Here is a 23,694-nt window from a genome sequence, read left to right as displayed (position 1 = left end):
CTTCAGGTAATTAGCGGGTTCCACCGGCCGATAGCAGATGGCACTCGGTGGAAACCGAGAGAGAAACGCTCATCCTCCTCTGGGGATCTGCAGAAGGGGGCGAATAGTTATGCCCCAAATTCCCGTGGACTGGGGACTAGGGACTAGGGAGGAGGGACATCCTCCTCTCGAGTGTCTACGGCCGGTTGAGATGATGTAGCAGTTGCTGGTGGAAAAGGCATGGCTAGCGAAGAAGGAGATGAAGCTGATGGCATTGTGGGTTGAGAAGCAGCTGCAACAAAAGCAGTGCTAGTTATTGGTTGCTCATCAACCGAAGACAAAAGAGGCCAGGTACCCAGCCTCACAGTATCGGGAGCAGCGACTAGGGTCTGAAAGCGTGAGTTGACATCTTTCACTATTTCATACTCTCCTAGAGCGTCTGGATGTCGTCGTCGGTTGGTGTTATTAACTCAACTGATTGAGCGTTCTATTGAGCTGATGAAGGTCATCGTCTCCTTTGTAGGGAAGCCCCTTAATCACTGGCTTCCCCATCATCATTGATCACCACAGCGGCTGCGACTAACTCGGGCGCAACATTCTTCACCCTTTTATTTTTACCCTCGGAGGTTGAGGAACATTGCCTTTTTGGTTTCTTGTTCTCCGGCTGGGTACTTTGAGAGGAAGCACCTGCATTGGAAGCAGATCCGATGGAACCCGTTTGGGTAAAAGCCTCATGTAGAAACCTCGTCGGATCTGTGGGATCAGCCAAAACGTCCTACTCGGGGATAGTAACAGAGCCCTGCGCAAGGCCTGAATTCAACAGAAAGAGAAGTAAGCCAATTTTCTTATACGCGAGGTAGAAACAAGATTAGATCGAGAATCAACTTACCATGATTTTTGGCCTTCCACCCGTATTTAAGGGCTAGTTCTTTCCACCGGCGGGTCTCAGGCGTGGTAATACCCAGAGTCTTCTGGATCTATTGGTCTAAGCCATCAACCCTTGGAGGTATCCACCGATATGCTGAAAAAGTGAGAAGAGAAAGATTAGTAACAGTAAGGAACAACCTTTGATCAAGGAAAAAATAGACACTTGACTTACGTGTATGAGTCCATGACTCGGGTAAAGCTGGAGTTGTGGCCGGGATGATGTCCCTGGTGGCAATACAACGAACAGCTCCATCCAGCCGCAATTATTGTCATCATCTAGCTGGTAAGCAAAGCATGGTGACCATGTTTGCTTAAATGTATCACTCCCCAGTGAAAGATTTTAGGGGAGTAAAGATTCATCATGGGGGCCAAGGAGAGGTCTTCCCTTGTCTCCTAGCATAGTCGTCGCAGAAAATCTACCGCCCGCCACACAGATAGGCTTACCTATGCCAAGCAGACTTGATATCGATAGCAAAACTCCAAAATTACAGGGTCAAGTCCCCTGCTCAATGAGAATGGACCCAAGGTGAAAGGATACATGTAAATGTATGTAAAAACCTCTTAGGGAAAGTTACTCGCTCCGCCAAATCGGGAGCGATGATGTTGAAATCATGGAAACCACAATCTTCCTTCACGACAGGAATGCTGGAAGGACAGATGGAAGAATGGTACATGCCAACAGCCCACGTGCGGGAGTTAGCAGAAGGAAACTTTTCCTTAAAATCTTTAGTTAGCCTTCTGAGGATAATGGTGCTCACTGTTGGAGGAGCAGCATCATCGGCACTTTCTTTGTTTTTTGAAAAGCTGGAGTTCCTGAAAGAGGATGCCATGGTTAGTAAATGGAAGTGAAAGTTCTTTGAAGAAGAAGATTAAAGTGAAGTGAAAGATAGGAAGAGTTGGATGCAAAGAAGTTAAGATCAAAGTTTTGAAAAACTGTGAAGTGTAAAAGAAGAATGAGGGGGCTTATGAGTAAAGAAATAGACATCTACAATTGTGGCCATAATTTCCTCGAAAACCGGCAAAAGTATTGCTAAATCGTGGAGTGACGCGTGTTCGGGGCATTAAATACGTGAAGGAATACGTCTAATCAAGTGTCAGAAACTTTTTAGATGAGAACATTTTCCGCCAAGAAAGGTATCTTCACCAACTTCCCGATGACACAAAGATGTGCCGCCGAAAAAGCAGGGGGACTATCTGTATAGTGTAAAAACGGTTAAGACTAAATACTCGTATAACAGAGCGACACGTAGAATCGGAGATAGATGGAAACCAAGACCGGGGGCAGCAACTCCGGTTGGCACCGGTAAGCCCCTGAGGAGAATATTGTTAATAAAGACAAACAAATGCATGCCACGCGGTGGCATTCAATAAAGAATATTCTGTAGTATTAAATACGTAGTCTGTTATACAGAATTTTGGCATCCATAGCTTGCTGTTACGCATTTTTCAATAGCCCCCATAATTGTCATTTAAGAGGGGCTTGATCCAAGGACCTTGTTCCCTAGGTGCAACTATATATATATATATATTTTTGCCTTATATATATATATAATATGTATGTGTGTGTGTGTGTGTTTGTTCTTATTTGTGTATGTATAGGTTTTAAGAGTTGAGTAATGGTTTGATAAATGGGGTGGGGTTTGGGCTAGTGTAATTTAATTAAAATTGTGCCAAAATTGGCCCAAAATTTGAGCCCAAAGAGCCCAAACCCGGTCCAAAAGGGGGCTGCCAAGAAGAGCTTAAAACGACGTAGTTTTGTCTTGAAACTACGTCGTTTTGGTTAAGTGACAAGATTCAATCTCATCCACCCATCTTGATTTAATCCAACGGTCCTAGTTTGATCTTCATCCTAGGTATTTAAAGCCTAAAATCCCCAAAAATTTGCCCAATTTCCCCATTATTTCCTCTCTCTTCTTTCCCTCTCATCACTCTCTCTTCTCTCTCCCTCCAAGCCACTACCGCCGCCCCACCGCCGCCGGCCGAAAATCGCCGCCGCCGGCGGACCACCTCCAAACACTTCCAAATTCACACCATGTAATCTCCACAACTTCCTCTTTTCATATCTCCAAACCAAATCCTTCAAAAATCCCTCAAACTCCTTGAATCTTAGATCTAGGAAACTTTCCAGTCACTTTTTTGCCCAAATTATTGAAGCTCCAACCACTACCACCCCACAATACTTACATCAATGGATAGAGCTCCACAAGACCTAGCTATTGATGCCAATTTCACCCTGAAAATCCGGCGACCAAAATCCGGCCAAATTCCGGTGACCTCCTCGAACACCCTCTTTTGGCATACCAACATTTTTTCGGCCACTTGAATTATAAAATGGTAAAATCCTATTCTTTTTCATGGCTGATTTTTTATATTTATTTTTATTTTTCAGATTTTATTTTGTCTATTATTAATTATTTTAGCATTAGTTTTTGAAGTTTGAAATGTTAAATTTTCTGTGTTTGCACTTGTTGAAGTAGTAAAATAGTTTTGTATTGATAAAAGTGAGGTAGTGAAAAATACTTAAGAGTATATGGTACTTGTTGGGTTGTTTATTTGCTGCTGAAGACTCTTTGAGTACAACACTCAAAAGTCAAATTGTTTGGTAAGAAAATGTAGATCTTTGGATAGTGTTTGAATAAAAGTCTGTCTTTGAATAGTGGAGAGCAGATTTGTTTGAAATACTTGACAAGATTTGAACCAAAAAGTCTGGCCTTTTGAATTTAAGAGCAGATTTTGTAGAAAAATCTTTTAAAAAGATTGATTTTTAATTTTTTGAAATAGCTGGTCGTTTTGATAGAGGGGGACTCCATCACACTTCCAAGGGGCATTTTTTATAATTGTTTTGTCACGAAAACAAAAAAAAAATTCAGCAGTTGAACACATGAAAAGTAAGCTGAAATGGTGAGCTTTGGGAGTGAATCTTAGAGTGCAAACTTTTAGAAAAGTATAAGTCCTCTTTAGAGTTCGTTTCTGGGTTCCCTCTCTAAGTTTTCGGGTTGTTTTAACACGGATTTGCTGCTGTTTTTACGCTGTTTTAGTTGCTGGTTTTATGCTGCTTTAGTTGTTGAACTACTGTTTATTCTTTTGCTACCAGGTAATCCTTTAAGACTCGTAATGTACGTATTTTCAGCAATGGGAACAACTTGAACATGCTGCACCATTTAAATGTGTTTGATGTGATGAATAGTTTGACAACAAAAGAGCTTGTATGTTATTGTTATGTATCAAGCATGTGATAATGTGAATATAGTCCTTCATAATACTTGAATATTGAGTTGTAAGTTTTTGAATGTGATATGTAAGTCGTTTATGGATTTTTTTAAGCATGTTTTCAAGCTATTATATCCGAGTAACAATGCTAAGTATGTCATGAATGACTTTAGGTGTATGACACATAGCATGAGTTCGTTTTAGTTGCTGAAATTTCACTGCCAACATATGCTTCTAGGAATGCTGTGATAATATCTTTGTGAATCTGGCCATTTTGCTGGATTTGCAAAAATGGCTATTTTGTAAAGTGGGCGTTTATACAATTGTGACTATGTAGTTAATGGTCATGAACTCAAACTAAGTAAAGAGCTAAGATTGTATCAACTTTGGGCCTTATTGAATCAAAGATAAAAGTTGGCTCATTTACCTTTAAACAACAAAATGACCCCTTTTCTTCTATATAACATTGGGCCAATTGAAATTCAATTCTTGGCCCATTTTAATAATAAATTCCAGCAACCCAAAAGCTCCATACAAGCTGGCCCATTTTTTTTAACTAGAAGTTGGCTCATTTCTTTTAAAATAGATAAAGTTGGTCCAACATTTATTTGCATAATTTTTCCCAACTATAAAGCTCGAAAAAATAATAATAATATCAGATTTTTCTACTATTTTAATTAACTAGTTTCCCTTTAATTAATTTAAACGTTAGGCAAATAGTAGGTGCGTTTTAACTCCACGGACTCACTTGTGTAGCGTGACGCTTAACTTTTAATAAGTTAATTCATCAATTTCATGTCATATTCAATAGTTTTAATTAATTTATAAATCTTTTATCATAATCACGGATTCGCTTGCGTAGCGTGGTAGTGACATTTAATAAATTTTCTGTAAAAAAAAGAGGGTTAATGTTTCCTCCAACACAATTGCAGCAATTTTTCAAAAGTAAATAACGTGCTAACAATCGTCTGTCATGACTGCGGATTCGCTTGCGTAGCGCCGTTATGACTAAATAATAAATTTCGTCGATCACGCATTCGCTTGCGTAGTGTGGTTATGACATCTTATTATTCAAAAATATTCTTTAATTTTTTCTAATAATCAAGAGATAAAAGAGGATAGGTAAAATATGAAAATAATATAAATCACAGTTTGTCCAAAATTAATTCAAGCCAAGTTTAAGTCAATAAAGCGACCGTGCTAGAACCACGGGACTCGGGGAATGCCTTATACCTTCTCCCCGGTCAACAGAATTCCTTACCCGAACTTTATTTTCGCGGACCGATTAAAATAGAGTCAAACCTTCCTTTGACTAGGGATCCAAATAAATGGTGACTTGGAACACCGAATAAATCAATTCTAAGTGGCGACTCTGAACAATAAAATAATCCCTATTCAAATTTTGTCACTTTAATTGGAAAAACTCTTTGGCCCGTACACATATTATTATTATTTTGAGAGGTAGAGAAGGAGGTGTGACACCTTGTTCCCTAGGTGCAACTATAAACAACGATTTCAACCGCCATTGTAGGGGAGATGAATTTTCTGACAAACTTATGCTATATACTATTCAAAATCTCAATAACATTTCATTTCTTGCTCTCTTAATATTTGTATTAATGTCTTCGGAAACTCTGCTTTCGGAACCAGAGCAATCTACTGCTTTATTTCAATTTCAACGCTAACTCTTGCATTTTATTTAATTTACTTATCATTTTGGGATCAAATTGATTCGCTTGTCTATAAACCACGTTACAAATTCAACTGCACTAATTTACAGATAAATATTAAATACAAATGATTACTCTGTAAAAGTACTTTTTCAAAAAATACTTTTTGAAATAAACAGATTTAGAAGTTTGGTTAAACAAGCTATAAAATCTAAAGGAACTTCACTGAAACTTCCTCTACAGTTTAAGTTGGGTTTGGATAATCGAACTGTAGCTTAGCTAGATAGGAAAAGAAAAGGTAAAACAATAGGTTAGCTGGATAGAGAGTAGAGACTGCCCTTTGAAATGAGAGTGAAAATATTTACTATGTAATTTGATTTCGTCATGCAATATTATATTCCGATACAAACATACACCCGATAGGATTAATAAAATAAAAATGGAGAAGACAAAAAAAGCAATAATTGCAAATTCCAACTGTACAATTAGTATACAAGCATTTGACTAATATTATTGTGATTTGATCACAGATGATACAAACCAGAGTTCAAGAATATTTTAATTTAAGCCAGCAGCTTCTCTATCAAGAGAAGAATGAATAAACAAAGTCTTTAAACAAAACAAATTAGGTCTAATAAAATAGATACATCGTGCAGGCTTGTGTTACACAGTTACTTAAGAAAAGACAAATATTCAATGATCAAACTTGATTCTTAGCACATTGTTATGGGATAATCCAGATTCAAAATTAATTCAAATCGAAATAAATCTAATAAAATATAATGTTCTTGTCAACATAAAGAAACATTGTTATTAAAGAAAAACCGGATTATTTTTAATTTCATTGTAATATGTTAATCTCCTATATACCTCCGTGCTCTTCACTAGTTCTTTGCATAGATGTATAGTTTTAAATTTCTTTATTTAGTTTATTTCTAAATATATGAGGTAGTTTAATCCATTGGCAGTTGAATATCATTGGGCAAAATTTATTTAGCAGAAGTGTTGTACTTGTAAGTTTAAAATGGCCACCATGCAATAAATAATTAAGTTGTCTAACGTCATTTATCAGCTGTAGTATTTGCTAAAATTATTCTACCCTTAAAAGAGGTTTCCGGTTAGAGTTTTGAAAATAGAAAAAACTCTTGTATAAAGCGTTTCCCTCTCTAGTAAACATTACACGTCGAATACTAGATGATTAACCATTAATTTCGGAGGAAATATAGAACTTTTTGAGAATCCAATATGATCCTTTTATCTTATTTTAATTTCTTATAGAGATAGTCAGAACTTCTCAAGCACTACTTGGGGACACGTGAGTAAAGCTTGAATAATTGACAAATACATCTATCCATAATTAATTTTGTGATTGTACTATAGCAAAAGAACGCGTCCCATAGCATAGCAAGTTATTAATACGATAATATCCTTGATAATCTACAAGAAAATACGAGATAGTATACATTTGCTTTAATCAATATCTCCACACCCCCAACTAAGTCAACCCATTGCGAAAATTGAAAAGAGAAAAAGAAATATATATATATATGTATATATATATCTGTTATTTATTATTCTTAACCTCCAATTAAATTCTATATAAAGAGGGCAGAAAAACTCAGCACAAGCACAGGTAGTTACTGTGGCTATGGCTTTTCAAGGTTCTTTCTTGCTAATTAGCCTCTTCTTCTTGGCTAGGACTGACCTTTCTGTGGCTGCAAAAGTGCCAAGCCAAAATATTTCTATTCCATTTAATCGTACCATTTTTCCATCTGATTTTCTTTTTGGAGCTTCCACTTCTACCTATCAGGTAATTATATATATGTTTTCCACCTAATAAATTAGTAGTAGTAAAGTAATATCAATTTCTTTGTGTTTTTTGCTTACATTAATTTGTTTAATGAATTTTTAACATATATATATATATATATATATATATATATATTTATTCTAGTAATATTTGAGTACATTATGTAGAAACCAACTGTTGGAAAATGTTGCTCATGACAGTATGAAGGAGCTTGGAATGAAGATGGTAAAGGCCCCAGTATATGTGATACCTTTACCCACACTCATCCTGGTCTCTTTCTTTCCTTTAGTCTCTCCTTTCCTTTTTGTTTTTTTTTCCCGATGCCATTTACAATATAATTATGTCTTGTTCTTCTTCTTTTATCCCACGAGCAGCTAGTTCATGTAGTTAGCAAGAATCCAACTAACTAAACTGGGCTAAAGTGAATTAATATGCTTGGAAACTTTTGTTGTGCTTAGAAAAAAAATTCCTGGAAAAGGAGACTCCATGCAATTATCAAGTTCAGCTTTTGTCGAAAACAATTTCTTCCGTGACTGAACAAACAAATCAAATTGGATAAGGAACCAATTTACTCACAATTTTGCATAGTGCAAATCAAAACCAAACCATAAGCATTGGTTAGTAACCTAGAGTAAATAATAGGGTATTAGAGTTGCATTGAGCTGGGACATAATACTAGAGTAAGAGCCTGTTTGGCCAAATTAATTTCTAGGAGGCTAATTTTTTTTTCTTCTTTTGCAATTTTCAGGTATTTGGCCAATATACAGAATTACTTTTGAGCACCAACAAACGCAATTTTTCTGCTTTTGGGAAGAAGATATAAATTCTAGCTTCCGAAAAGCAAAAGTATAAAATTATTTTTTCAAGATAAAATATCCTTACCAAAAAATTATATGTTTCAAATTATCCCTCATTAATTTAACATCTCTTTTTTTTTGTTCTACCATCCATTTCTTTATTTTTCATGACTGATAATTTGAGACGGGGGAGTAAAGGATAATTTAATCAAATTCTTTTCTAATTAATGTAGTTAACTATATTTCTTAATTGATGTGCCAAAACCTTAAAATACGCAAAAAAAAAAAAAGAAAGGATAGAAGATAATACTTTCTCCAGTCCATTTTAATTGACTTTTTAGCCCTTTCGCAGACATATTAAAAAAATTATTTTGGAACATTAATTAAGCACATTATTGACTAAATTAATCTTTATCTCATTCCAAAACTTTTTAGAATTTCATTAAATCTTTAATTGCCAAGCGTAACTTTGAAAAAGAATAGTTAATACTTTCTTGATTTTTGAATTTTTTTTAGATCAGATAAAACAAGGCTAAAAATCAAATAACATTGACCGTAAGAAATAGAATAAGTGATACTTATTTGAGAGATAATTAATGAGTGAACTTCATACATGAGCATTAATTGAGTAAAGAGTGAGCATGTGAAGTAAACACATGAGTTTGAAGTAAACCCCACATCTACTGATATTTAAATCCCGAAATAGATTAATCAATAATCATTGACCAAAAACAATTTGATGCTTATAATACGTTACATAACGTATAATTTATTAAAATCAGTTTTTTCAAACGAGTTTTAATACTGCCAATAGGTAGTATTTTCTTAAGGGTACTGCATAAGATCCATAAATCTTAATTTATATATAATTAACTTAATCACTCAAATGGCGTGCTTCATTTGTGTTCAAATTTGTTTATACTTTTGTCCCTGGAGGAACAAAGTATTATTAATAAATACGTGTATATATATATATCAAGCAGCCCTTGTCCTATCCTCTGTTTCCCGAAAGTTCAACCTGAAAATATTATATCAACATTCTAGAACTTCCTTTACTTGCAACTCCTCACAAAATTTGCTTGGAAATTCATAAATTAGTACTAATCATTTAAACCAAGAGACCTGTTTAATCATTTGAAGATGAACATAAAACTTTAAAATATATTATCTTTTTGGATATGCTTTTTGTTTGTCTTAGCTATGAGAGAAAAAGAAATTATAGTCAAGTATTGGATTGTAGTAATATTTGTGAACTCTATGCAGAAAAAATATTGGACGGCAGCAATGGAGACATAGCTCTGGACTTTTATCATCGTTACAAGGTATTAATAATTGGTTTGGTTAAACGAAAATCAGATGAAAAAATATTTTTGCTTATTTTGTCTTAATGATAACAAAAGTAAAGATCGCTATTGTTTTAATAGTACTGCCTCTCGAATGCAGGAGGACATCAAGCTAGCAAAATTCGAAGGATTAGACGCTTTCAGGTTTTCTATCGCATGGACAAGAATTTTACCACGTAAAATGATTTAATAATTTTCTTGTTGATTTAATCATCCCTTTTATTATGTTTGACCTGTCTAAAATGTAAAATAAATAGTATAAATCTGTGACCTAAAATAATTTTAGAAAATAATCAATGCACTGATTAAACCTTAATATATAGTTTGATTATTTTCCCATCCCATTATAATTCTAAAAGAAATATCAAAACTCGCATTTACGTGACACCATTAATTGTTTTGATGATGTTATGCATATTTTAATTAATTTTTCAGAGGGGAAGTTAAGTAAAGGAGTAAATCAAGCTGGTATTGACCACTACAACAATCTCATCAATGAGATAGTAGCTCTTGGTAATTACTTAATTATCTCTCTAGATCGATCTCCTTTTTTCCCCCACATGCAATGATGCAAAGACACAACACATACACAAGCAAAAACTTAAAACTAATGGTTAAAACTAACTTTAAATTACAATTTTAGGTATTAAACCTCTTGTGACACTTTTCCATTGGGATCTCCCTCAAGCACTTGAAGATGAATACCTTGGCTTTCTAAGCCCTAAGATCGTGTAAGTCTACTTCAAGTCGTACTCTAATTTCTGTGCCTAGATGATTTTCTGGATATATATATATATATATATATATATGAAGGCCCATTTTATATGACTATATATGTACTTGATTAATTAAAGATAATATGTTTTAAACCTATAATTAATTTCAAACAGCAATAAGTTCACTTGAAAAGATCGATCCATCAAGTTTATTAAATTCTGGATCCGCCTCTAATTAGTAATTACTGACAGAGACGATTACCGAGATTTTGTGGACATTTGTTTCAAATATTTTGGAGATAGAATTAAGCTCTGGGCAACCATGAACGAGCCATGGATTTATTCAACAATGGGTTACGATGGCGGTTCTTTGGCGCCTGGCCGGTGTTCAGCGTGGAGAAACAATAACTGCTCCGCCGGTAACTCTGCTACTGAGCCTTATATAGTAGGACACAATATGCTTCTTGCTCATGGAGCTGCTGCCAAGCTATACAGAGAAAAATACAAGGCCAGTTTTAATATTAATTTATCCTTGAACGTACTACTAAAAATAAGTCATACTATTTTTTCCATTTTACTTTTTGAATATTTGAATTTCTACCATTATACTTTTGGATAATAAGTCATATCTTTGATTGTCATGCAACTACAGCCTACTCAAAAAGGTGAAATAGGAATTGTATTAGTGTCACATTGGTTCGAGCCATTCTCCAACAAACCAGACGATAAGAGAGCATCTAAAAGAGCTCTTGATTTTATGCTTGGATGGTAAGACAAAATTAATTAATATACTTAATTTAAAACATATATAGTTTATGAAAATAATAATGAGAAATATATTAATATTATGGTGACAGGTTTTTGCACCCATTGACTTATGGAGATTATCCAAGAAGCATGAGGAAACTGGTTGGAAAGCGACTACCAAAATTCACCCCAAAAGAATCTAAATTGGTGAAAGACTCCTTTGATTTCCTAGGAATGAATTATTACACTTCAAATTTTGCAGCTCCTCTTTCTACGCCACCAAATACTGTGAATATCAGCTCCCTAACTGATAATCAAGTCAATCAAACAAGTAAGCTTTTGGAATTATACATTCAACTCTCAAAATTAAAGCATACTTTTATCCTTTCTTTTTTGTATTCTTTTGTCTACCTGCAAAATTGATCTTATAATTTTTCACAATTTAGCCGTTTTGATCTTTTTTTTTTAAAAAATATTTTATGTTTTTGTAGCTTCACGAAATGGACGGTTGATTGGTGATCCAGTAAGTTTTCTCACTCAATTGACACTTCAGCTTATACCATCTCTCAACTAATGGTGTATTTCCAAAATCTTGCTATAAATAATGACTAATAAATACTTGACAATCAGAAAGTAGAAATGTTAATTTTGGGTAGGAAATTATGATAGTATTAATTTGAACTATCATAAAAAGGCAATTTAGAATAATAAAAAGGCTGACTTTTTTAAGAATTTTTTTTTCCACGTTCTCTTTCACAATTTAGATAATTTTTAATGTCTGCAGACTAGTGTCAGTATTTTCTTTGTTGCTCCAAGGGGGCTTCAAAAGCTTCTCGTTTACACAAAGAATTATTACAAGAATCCAACTGTTTACGTCACAGAGTGTGGTAAGCAATATTTTTTATTGAACTTATATATTTTGATCAAGACTTTAGTATTTAAACGTCTCTGATTTTCATCTTACTTCCTAATTTGAAAATCGTTTTGGCATTGTCATCAGGAATGAGGGAGTCTGATATTAATGAAGTTGCAAAAGGTGTCAATGATGCTCAGAGGGTGTCAATGATGCTCAGAGGGTTGATTTCTACCAACGCCATATTAAGGCTCTTTATAGGGCTTTTAAGTGAGTCATCCTTCATTTTGTTCATATCACATGGAGTAGTATAATATAGGATTTTAATTTGTATATTTAAACCTTTACCACCGACGATGATGGATGGCTGGACCCTTAAGTTAGGAAGCCTTAATAAGAGATTACACTGCGAACCTTAATATAGGAGAATCTTTTGATACGCAACATTTTATTTCCTTAGTTGACCTACTTCACACGAAGTCAAATAAGTCAGGCCACTGGATTTTGAATATCCGTCAAATGCTTAAAGCAAAAACATGAAAAAAGTAAACCTTTAAGCTTTTCCTTTTTTCCTTTTTGTGGGGCTAATGAAGTTTTTCCTTTCAAATTTGGCAGAATGATAGTATAAATTTTTGTTTTCCTTTTTCAGGGACGGAGTGAATGTTAAGGGTTTCTTTGCATGGTCATTTTTCGACAACTTTGAATGGGGCTCAGGATACACGCAGAGGTTCGGCATCAATTTCATAGATTACAAAAATAACCTAAAAAGATACCCCAAGCGTTCTGCCCTTTGGATGAAGAAATTCCTTCTCAAATAAAGTTATCATACATGATTGTTCGTTCAAATTTTGAAAAGCTTAAGTACACTTATTGTTATATTCATTATCTGGTGTTTTTTGCTCTTGTAATAAAAGGAGAAGAAATTAAATAAAATTGTGCCAGTGTAATTCGATCGTATTAATTCTGTACCAATCTCAAGTGATATGGAGAAGCAAGGAATTAGAGAAAGAAAAAAGTGTTCATTTGTGCAACTTATGGGAAAGAAGTACGAGAACTTGTAGTTTCTGCTTTTTGAAGGGGTTACGTTGTTGTCAATGAAATTATACGAGGTAGATTGAAACTAAATAATTTTCATGAATGGCATAGGAGGAAAACCTGTTAATATGATATGGTGCATGAATCTGATAATTTTCGGTCAAATAACTTGTACATTTGAATTTTTAAGTTTTAACTAGAATAATATAATCTTAAAGATTTTTTACCACTAATTGAACTTAGCTTTGATGAAAGCACATGCTAAAGGATTTACCAAAAAAAAAAAGGTGGAGGGGAGGAGAAATAGACAAGGGAAAAGGTTTAAATTTATCCTTTTACTTTTGAATATTGTCTATATTTAACAATATCGTTATATTATTCGGTCAAATTTACCTCTATCATCAGCAAAATTTTAAAAAGTTACCTCTTAGTTCGTTAGCTAACCTAGAATCTCCCAAACCCCATCTATTTAAGTCACTTATTCTTCTTTTTGTTGCACCATCAAAAGCTTCTACATACCGAATAAATGTACAAATGCAATCATAATTAGATAATTTTATAGTGATACGTGACAATATAATGGGTAAAATTTTGGATGTATCTGAGAAATTAATTCCCTCCGAAATGTATAAAGAAAATTATAATGGGGGATTTCATAGGTCGGACGGTGAAAATAATATATAGAGTAATTTCATGAGTGATACCTATATGAAAATGAACTAACAAAATTTCGAACTTTATGATTTTTTTCCTGGAGCAGTCAAGCTCCACGATTTTTTTTTAAAGATATTGAACTCTAACGCAGTATAAAAAATTTACTGCGAAAATTTCCTTTCTAATCCAGATAGACGGCAAGACAGTCCTTTTCTACAAATAGCTTATTTATCAAAGCTGGAGTGCTGTTACCATTTAATTTATCTTTTGGCTGGTGTGTTAGGCTGAGTTCATGTCCAAAAATAAATAGTAAAAAAATAGATCCATTCAAGAAACAATAATTGGTTTGTTTCCGTACACCGCCTTTGATACTAATTTAATCAAACATACAAAATATATTACTCATAGTTAATCGACACAACTTCAATTCTGCGTTAGAGAAAGCAGAAAAAGGACAGAGGATATATAATCCGTTTTCACTTCCTCCGCATTACGGATTCCAAACGCAGATGAAAGGTTTATAAATATAATCAATCTTGATAAGTTATGTGCCTTTTTGTATTTTGATGATGATCTAAAAAACTTTATGATAAGAATCAGTCGGGAATCTATTACATATTCCCAAAGTGTTCAAGAACAACTAGTATCAAGTCCGGCACAAGTTCCAACAACTCGAGTCAAAAAAACGGAAGAGGGAACAAATGGATATCAATTCCCTTGCTGACAGTACAAGTCAACTCTTCGCAACTATAAAGTCGCTGCATTGTTTCTCTGCATACACGCAACAGTGCAAAACAGTGTAGCAATCACTTTAGAGCATGCCTTGTACCGGTTAAATTGATTACATCATCCAAGTTACCTCACTTGTGTCTTACCAACTTGAAGCAAGGGAAAATACACACTTGAACTATTCGAAATTATCAAGATTTCTCTCAAGTATGCTGCCATCTTTGAGCGACTTCAAGAACAAAGCAATAACAGAACGAAGGACCAGTCTCCAGCAATGTGTTACCATATGTACTTAGTTTTGTTGTACCTTTGTTAGAGTGATTTATTTGTAATTCCTACTCAGCCTAGCTAGAAGCATTATGTAGGAAATTATTCGTAAAACCATAAACCTTGTGTTTGTGTTTTGGTTAGAGTTAGTCAAAGTGTGAGCTTTGTAATAGATTTATTACAGAGAGGCTTGTAATAGAGTTATTACAAGTAGGTGAGACATTAAGAGGTTAATTCCTAGATTGCAAGAGTTTGTAATCTAAAGTCTGCTTAGTTAGTGAAATTGAAATTCTACTAGTGTAGGTCGTGATTTTTAATCCCGTGAGTTGGGAGTTTTTCACGTAAGACTCTGCTGTATCATTTACTTATCGTTATGTGTGTGTTTCTGTGAAACTGATAGAGAACAAGGTTCTCTATACAATTTGGTGGACCCTAAGTTTCTATCAATTAGTATTATAGTGGGTTCTTTCTATCAAACTAACACCTAGAAAGGATCCTCATGGTTGCTCTATTAAACTTTGAAGAAGGTCAATCAACCTATAGACCACCAAGATTCAATGGACAATACAACGGATGGTGGAAGACAAGGATACATGATTTTATCATGGCTGAAGATTCAGAGCTCTAGAATATTATCTGCGATGGACCCTTCGTCCCCATGAAGACCATTGGTGAGCTAGCAGTGACAGTTCCAAAGACAAGGAAGGAGTACAACGATGCTGACCGCAAAGCTATAGAGAAGAACTTCTGAGCAAAAAAGATCCTCGTCTGTGGTATTGGACCAGACGAATATAATAGGATTTCTGCCTGTCAGTCTACCAAGGAGATCTAGGAAGCTCTCCAAACAGCATACGAAAGAACAACTCAAGTCAAGCAGTCAAAGATCAACATGCTCACCACTAAGTATGAACTCTTCAAGATAAAGGATGATGAGTCCATTCAAGACATGCACACTCGATTCACCTCCATGATCAATGAGTTTCACTCCCTAGGAGAGATCATTCCAAGGAACAAATTTTTTAGGAAAATACTTAGTATTTTACCTGGTTCCTGGGAAAGAAAAGTCAATGCCATCACGGAGTCAAAGGATCTGCAAAAGCTGACTATTGATGAACTCATCGTAAATCTCAAGACCTATGAAATGAAGAAAATGAAGGACTATGAAATAAGAAAACCCAAAAATGAGAAGAACCTGGTCCTCAAAGTTGAAAATAATGACTCAAGTGGCGAGGATGCTGACATGGCTTATCTGACAAAAAGATTTCAGAAAATAGTGCACAGAAATGAAGGCATTCCAAAAAGAGGTAGCTCCAGCAGACCAAAAGGCTATGACTTGTATTATAAGTGTGGGAAGTCAGGACATTTCATCAAAGATTGTTCTCTGCACAAGCAAGATCAATACAAGCATAATACATACAAAACAGCCAAAAGGAACCTGGTTCCTGACAGAAGATTCAAGACAAAAAATGCCGCTGATAATATTGTGAAACAAGATCTTGCTGCATAGGGAGATTCCTTTAGTGAATCTGAAGGATATGATGAACAAGGTGACACCTCAGTGATGGCCATTGAAAGAGAAGCAGTTGAATATGACTCTATCTTTGCCCTGATGGCAAAATCTGATAAGGATGAAGATGATGATGGCGATGAGGTAAACTTTCTGGACGTTCAAAGAAATTTGAAGTCTTACTCTCAAAAGAAGCTTATATCCTCGGCAAATGTTCTAATTGATGTTTATCATAATCTCATCAATGACAAAAAGGTGTTAACTATAGAGCTGGGAGAGGTAGAACATGAGAGAGATGATCTAGTAGTCGTAGTGGTCGATTTAAAAGAAACCATTAAGGATTTAAAGAAAGAAAAGGATGCTCTAACTGAGAAAATTAAAAAAGTAGAGTATGAGAGAGATGACCTGTTAGTAGTAGTCGTGGATCTAAAAGAAACAATTGAGGAATTAAAAAGGAAAAATAGTTTTGTGAACACCCAAAAGGAAAAAGAAGTTGCAAGTAAGGCACACCTTAAGCTTGAAAATGAGCTCAAAATGGTGAAATCTAGTCTGTGTGCCGAACTTGAAAGAAACAGACAACTTGAGAAAGATTTAGGCAGAGTTAAAAATGACTTAGAAAAATCTCTAAAGTAGACCTGGTCCTCTGATGCAATCATTGCCATGTACAAAAACAATGGGGTAAATAGGCAGAGAATCGGGTTCCAAAAGGAAGAGACTCCCTACAACCCACATAGCAAGTATGTTATTATCCCTGATAATTGGCTTTGCACTCACTGTGGTAACACCAGGCACTTTAAAGAAACCTGTAAAGCTAGATTTCAGTCCCAATAGAGAAACAAAGTTTTTGTTGAAAAAGTAACTACTACTAAAGTACCTGGTCCCTTTAATAAAAAATGTATGATGCATGCTTGGACAAGAAGAAGTTTAATTCACCATTTTCCTCACTACAAGGGGACCAAAATTGTTTGGGTTCCTAAGTCTAATCCTTGATTTCCTTATGTAGGGAGCAGTGAAAGGAAGCAGACAAAGATAGTATATGGATAGTGGCTGCTCTAAGCATATAACTGGAAGCACCGATGATTTTCTTTCACTCAAAACCCTGCAAGGTGGGAGTGTGTCCTTTGGATATGGAAAAAAGGGATACGTTCTAGGAGTAGGAAGAGTTAGAAAGACACTCACTCATTCAATTAAAAATGTGTACTATGTGAATGGTTTGAAATATAGCCTACTGAGTGTCTCTCAAATTTGCGACAAAGGAAACAAAGTGGAATTCTTGTCAAAGACTTGCACTGTTACAAATCTTGCAACTGGTGAAGTGGTTCTGTTAGCAAAAAGATTCAAAAATATCTATGTTGCTGATTTTGAGTCTTTGAACAATGGGGATCTTACATGCTTGATGCTATTAATGATGTTGAGCCGTGGCACAGAAGATTTGGACATGCAAGCTTTTCATTGCTGAACAAGTTGGTCAAGAAGGACCTGGTACATGGTCTGCCTAAGTCAAGATTCAAAGATCACAAGCTATGTGATTCTTGCGTAAGAGGAAAGCAAGTGAGGTCCTCCTTCAAGCCCAAAAAGGAAGTAAGCACCTCAAGGCCACTTGATCTCCTCCATATGGATCTGTGTGGACCTATGAGGGTGCCAAGTAGAGGAGGAAAGAAGTACATTTTCGTCATAGTAGATGACTACTCTAGATTCACATGGACCTTGTTCCTCATAACCAAGGGTGAAAATTTCCAGTGTTAATAGCCTTTGAGTATATTCAAGTGAAAATGAGCCATAATGTTGTGAGTATAAGATTTGATCATAGCATAGAGTTCGACAATGCAAAATTTGACGAATTCTGTACTGAAAATGGTATAAGTCATAATTTTTCAGCTCCCAGAACACCCCACAAAAATGGCATTGTGGAGAGGAAAAATAAGACTCTTGAAGACATAACAAGAACTATGCTAATTGATAGTAGTGTTTCAAAAGGTTTTTGGGCGAAGGCAGTCAACACTGCGTGCTATTTAGTGAACAGGTGCATGATCAGGTTTCTCTTGAACAAGACCACGTATGAATTGCTGAATGGGAGGAAACCCAAGCTAACTCACTTAAGAACCTTTGGCTGCAAATGTTTTGTTCTTAATAATGGCAAGGAAGCGTAAGAAAAATTTGATGCCAAGAGTGATAAAGGAATCTTTCTTGGTTATTCATAACAAAGCAAAGCATACAAGGTCTATAACAAAAGGACTCAATGTGTTGAAGAAAGCATATATGTGATCTTTGATGAATCACACTACTCATGTGGGAAAGATCTACATGATAAGGTTGATCAAGATGGAGAGCAATCAAAGGTGCCTGGAGAAGTCATTGATATGGAAAATAGAAAGGATGACCTGATGAGTCAAGTCAAGGAACTCTATGAAGAAGATACAACAGAATCTCCAACAGTTTTAGAGGAACCTGGTTCCTCTATCACAACAACTGAAGCAGAGAACAAAATTGTTGATGTCGTGCAAGGAACCCCTGATGCTGAACTGAGAAGTGGCACTCACTCCTTCATTAATGCCAACAATGGATCTCATTCTTAGGTCTTCTCAAAATGAGATTCAGGTGTCTAACTGGAAGAACAAAAGTTTACACCCTTTGCAAAATGTGATCACTCCTCTTGACTTAGAGATTCGAACTAGATCAAAGTCAAGAAGTTCACTTGCCTTCTCAGCTTTTCTTTCTCAAATTGAACCCAAAAATATCAAGGAAGCATTGAAGGGTGTTGACTGGATTACTGCTATGCATGATGAACTCCATTAATGTGAGAGGAAAAACATATAGCACCAAGTTCCTCGACCCCCGGACAGAACTATTAAAGGAACTAGGTGGATGTTTAGAAACAAGCTTGATGAATTTGGGAATACAACAAGGGACAAGACCAGGTTAGTAGTGCAAGGCTACAATCAAGAAGAAGGGATCGACTATGATGAGACTTTTGCCTCAGTTGCTCGAATGGAAGCCATCAGAATCCTCACTGTCTTTGCTTCTCATATGGAATTCAAATTATTCCAAATGGATGTCAAAAGTGCATTTCTGAATGGATATTTATAGGAAGAAGTCTTCTTTAAACAATGACCTGGTTTTGAGTGTCATAAGCATCCTGAACATGTATTCAAACTTGACAAGGCATTATATGGACTGAAGCAGGCCCATCATGCATGGTATGAAAGGTTGTCCAAGTTCCTTCTTGAAAATGGCTTTATAAGAAGAAAAATCGACAACACCCTATTTCTAAAAACGAGGGAGTAACCTGCTCATTGTGCAAGTCTATGTTGACGACATCATCTTTGGTGCAACAAATGATTTCCTGTGTGAGGAATTTGCAAAGCTTATGGGAAGCGAGTTTGAACTGAGCATGATGGGGGAATTGAATTTTTTCTTAGGGTTGCAAGTTAAGCAAGCCTCTAAGGGAACGATGATAAGTCAGTATAAGTACATTAAAGAGATCTTAAGATGGAAAGTTCAAATACCATTGATACTCCTATTGCCACTGCTACTCGGCTGGACATGGATGAACCTGGTTCTCCTATGAACGAAACCATGTATGGAGGTATCATTGGTTCACTCTTGTATCTCACAGCTAGTAAACCTGATATAATATTTAGTGTGGGATTATGTGCTAGATTCCAAACCAATCCAAAAGAATCTCATCTAAAAGTTGCCAAGAGGATTCTAAGATAACTCAAAGGAACGCAGGACTTGGTTCTCTACTATCCTTCAGGAGACAATTTCGACTTAATTGGGTAGCTGATGTTGATTATGCTGGTTATCTGGTGGATAGAAAGAGCACATCTCGCATGGCACATTTTCTGAGGCCGTGTTTGATTTCATGGGGAACAAAAAAACAAAACTTAGTGGCTCTTTCAACTATAGAAGTTGAGTATGTGGCAGCTGCCTCTTGTTGTGCTCAACTGCTATGGATCAAGCAACATCTGGAGGATTTTGGTGTAATTTCTGATTGTGTGACATTACTATGTGATAACACGAGTGCTCTCAACATGTCAAAGAACACCGTTCTGCATAAGAGAACAAAGCACATTGATGTGCGACATTATTTTCTTAGAGACAATGTTGAAAAAGGTCTTATCTGCATGAAGTTCTGTAAAATGGAGGACCAAGTAGCAGATATCTTCACCAAAGCACTAAGCAGAGAGCACTTTAAAAAGAATCGATTGGCATTGAGGTTGATAAAATCAAACTGAGCACCAGGTCCCTCAATAATTGGCTATGAAAGAATGAACAGGTAAAACTGCTAAAAAGTATTTTTTGGAAAGTTTTAACTCATTTCTATACTGTTACAGGTAAACACGCATAGAAACTACAGAGAAAACAAGAAGCCAATAACGTTGCATCTTGGTAAAAGGATGAGGCTCAAATTTACAAAACTAAGTCAGGGAACTTGGTTCCCTTGACTCAGGTTAGTAGTTCCTTTATACTCTCATGCACATTTTTAACGGCTATAAAAGTGCCACATCATTAAGTAGTTCCGTCCTTCTTTCTCTCTTATCTCTTTAGAACAAAAACGTCACACTCGTTACAAACCGACCCATCTACCCAGTAATTCATACTCGTTTGTAACTGGTCCCTCACCTCCTCTAAATAACCCCAAAAGACATCTCTTCCCCAACTTTCCACATCAAAACCAAAAATTCACTTTTCTTTCTCAAAGAAATTTCTCTTCTTCTCGTGTCCTTACTTCCAATCTCCACTATGTCTCAAAATCGAGAAGTTTCAAATGTTTCATGTGTCATCCCCAATGTGTCTTCATCTCACGAAGCACTGGAGCGAGAGTCTGAGTCCCCTCCGTCACCCAGTCAAAACCCCATACCAAACCAACAACCACCTATCGAGTTCTAGTTCTCCCCACAGTCGTAATACTCAGAACCCCAAAAGATCTATTGCTGCAACCTCTCCTTCTACCTCGCCGGAAAAAATGGTAGAAGGAGAAACAGTAGACAAAGATGAGGGACAATAATTTTCTAGTTAGAAAGTTGAGGAAAGTTCTGAAGCCCAACAAGATGTGGCTCGTAGTACTAAAGGTTAAGTAGTGCCTGCTCCAAGTTTTGATTTGAATGTTGCCACTCTTACATGTAATGTTCCTCCGACATCTTCTGATTCTATTTTGGGGGTAAATGAGAAAGAAGCCATTAAGAACATGTTACTGATTGCTGTAGAGGGAGGTTTGATTGGTGGTTATGAGTGTGATAGTGAGACCATTAGGTCTCAGGGGGAAGGTGATAGTCATAAATATGAGGGTGGGGAATTGGTGCCCTTTAAAAATTTGGCACCAGTCAGTACTACTGGGGAAACAACAGAGGGACATGATCCCTCAGCCCAAGAAGAGAACTCTGCTCCTACTTGGGATGAAACAACTTTCTCTTCAAAAGAGCCCTAGGTCAGTACGGATCCTGCTACTTCCCCTCATTTTGATGCTGAGTCGTTGAACTTTATCATTCCTGAGATGCAATCTCTATCTAAAGAGGAAAATGAAAATAGTGAGGAAGACTTTGACAATGTGACTGTGGCAAGCTTCATTGCTACTAGAAGTGGAAGGGCAGTTTCCAAAGATCCCACTCTTAAAAGACCCACTACCAAGCTACAAAAGAAGGAAACCCTTGAAGTTTTTCCGAATAAAAACAAAGAATAGAAGAAAAGGAGGAGGTTGGTGAAAGGGGAAAACTAATAAATAAGGAGGAGGTTCCTCCAACGCTTGTTGTTGATGTTGACGACGAAGAGGTGAATGAGGAACCTGCTTCCTTAATTCGTAAATCCTCTAAGTAACGTGTGATTCCAAAACCCAAGAGAGAGCCATCTATGAAAACTATGGAAGTGAAAAATGTTGAGAGAGAGAAGTTTGGTGAAAAATCATCTGAGAAGTCTGCAAAGAAGAAGAAAAATGTGAGAAAGTATGTGAAGTGGAAGGCTGGTGACAACGAGGAACCTGGTTCCTCCAAGAAGGCCAAAGTGAGTGTGTCAAAGGATGAAGGCAGAGAAAACCTTAGAAAGCAGAGAGTGTTATGGTGCAGAACTTTTGCACCTGACATTCTTGACATATCAGGGATGAGGCAACTGGTTAACATCTGTGAGTTTCAAAAGTGGACATATTTGTTCACCAATGAGAGCCCCAAGGTGTATGAGGAAGAGTTGCATAGCTTCTATGCAGATATATTTACAGTGGAAGATGATAACATTTGCTTGAAGGTCAATGGAGTAGATTTTGTAATGGATGAGGTTGTGCTAGGAAATATTTTGGGAGTGCCTACTGAAGGGATCTCAACCATTTAAGGGACATGTTCCTCTAATTTCAGAAGTGCCATTCTAAAGGATGATGCTGTGTGACCGGGGGAACGAGTGCATAAGAAGGCCTTCCTTCCAGTGTATCAACTTCTGTTTGAGATGGTGAATAAGGTATTGCTTCCACGCGTAGAAAGGCGTTATTTTACTTCAAAAGCAGACTTGTTTCTTATGGAAGCACTTGATGTTTACACCACCATCAATCTACCTGGTCTTATGATTGAGCATATGAAAAAAGTGGTAAACTTCAAGGACGACAATCATGGCTTGACCTATGGGTTCCTTCTCACTAAAGCATTTAACTTCTTCAAGGTCCCCTTAGGAAGAGCAACAGTGGGAACTCGCAAGCAAACTTTATCAAAGACCACCTTGGAGGAATGTGAGTGTATTGACAAGAAAGGGGGTGTTGGCAACAATTACACTACCTCTTAGTTGATTGATGTTTAGAATGCTGCAAATGAAGAGATAAGGAGGTTGAAGGCACGTAATGCCATTCTTGAAAGGAAACTTAGTCTGGCCCAGGAGGCACCTGGTTTTAGCAGTGCATAAGGCACAAATGTATGCAGATCTCGGGAAACAGGTCGATGACCTGAAAGAGTGGTTGCTTAATGAACAAGTGTCTGCAAATGCTCGAATGGATATTTTTCTCAGAACCCTTGCCTTCGCATCCCTGCCTCCCCCTTCTAGTGTTCCTTAAAACAGTTTCCTTCCTAGTGTCCAGTTGAATGGCGTCTGTCCTACCTTAGTCTCTATTTTGTTTTTTCGATGACTGGTACTTTTAAGTTGTTTTTTTGTGAATGGTTGTGTAACAATGGTACTACTATTTTTGTTCTCTTTTCTTTCAAATTAATGGGCATCTCATTTTTTGCTATGCAGGTTATACTCTTTCGCTCTGATTTAGCTATGTCGTGTGCACGCATGTGACATGAGTTAACTTTGCTAGACTTCTTTTTTGCCTATTACTTGCTTATAATCTTTTTATGATGCCAAAAGGGAAAAAATTGATTTAGAGGGGGAACAGGTTCTCAGGTTTGCAGGAGGGAATGAAAGTCTTCTTACAGGAAATATTGTATAGATTCTGGTTCTCAAGGGGGCTTCAAGTATAAGTTTGCCATCATCA

At 36.2% G+C, this 23,694-nt stretch overlaps 1 long non-coding RNA gene and 1 pseudogene across 1 annotated transcript; both read left to right on the top strand.

Annotated features, from left to right (window-relative positions):
- The first annotated feature begins 2,804 nt into the window (after positions 1 to 2,804).
- Positions 2,805 to 4,174, top strand: LOC107769354 (uncharacterized). Its single transcript, XR_001644373.2, has 2 exons — positions 2,805 to 3,240; positions 4,001 to 4,174. It is a non-coding gene; the product is annotated as an uncharacterized LOC107769354 (long non-coding RNA).
- Positions 4,175 to 7,395: 3,221 nt separating this feature from the next.
- Positions 7,396 to 13,009, top strand: LOC107769355 (beta-glucosidase 24-like; annotated as a pseudogene).
- The last annotated feature ends 10,685 nt before the right edge of the window (positions 13,010 to 23,694 follow it).

Source organism: Nicotiana tabacum, chromosome 22 (assembly GCF_000715075.1).
Source record: "Nicotiana tabacum cultivar K326 chromosome 22, ASM71507v2, whole genome shotgun sequence".
Lineage (NCBI taxonomy): Eukaryota > Viridiplantae > Streptophyta > Magnoliopsida > Solanales > Solanaceae > Nicotiana > Nicotiana tabacum.
The sequence above is the reverse complement of the archived record's forward strand: the minus strand, read 5'-3'. Positions and strand labels throughout refer to the sequence as shown.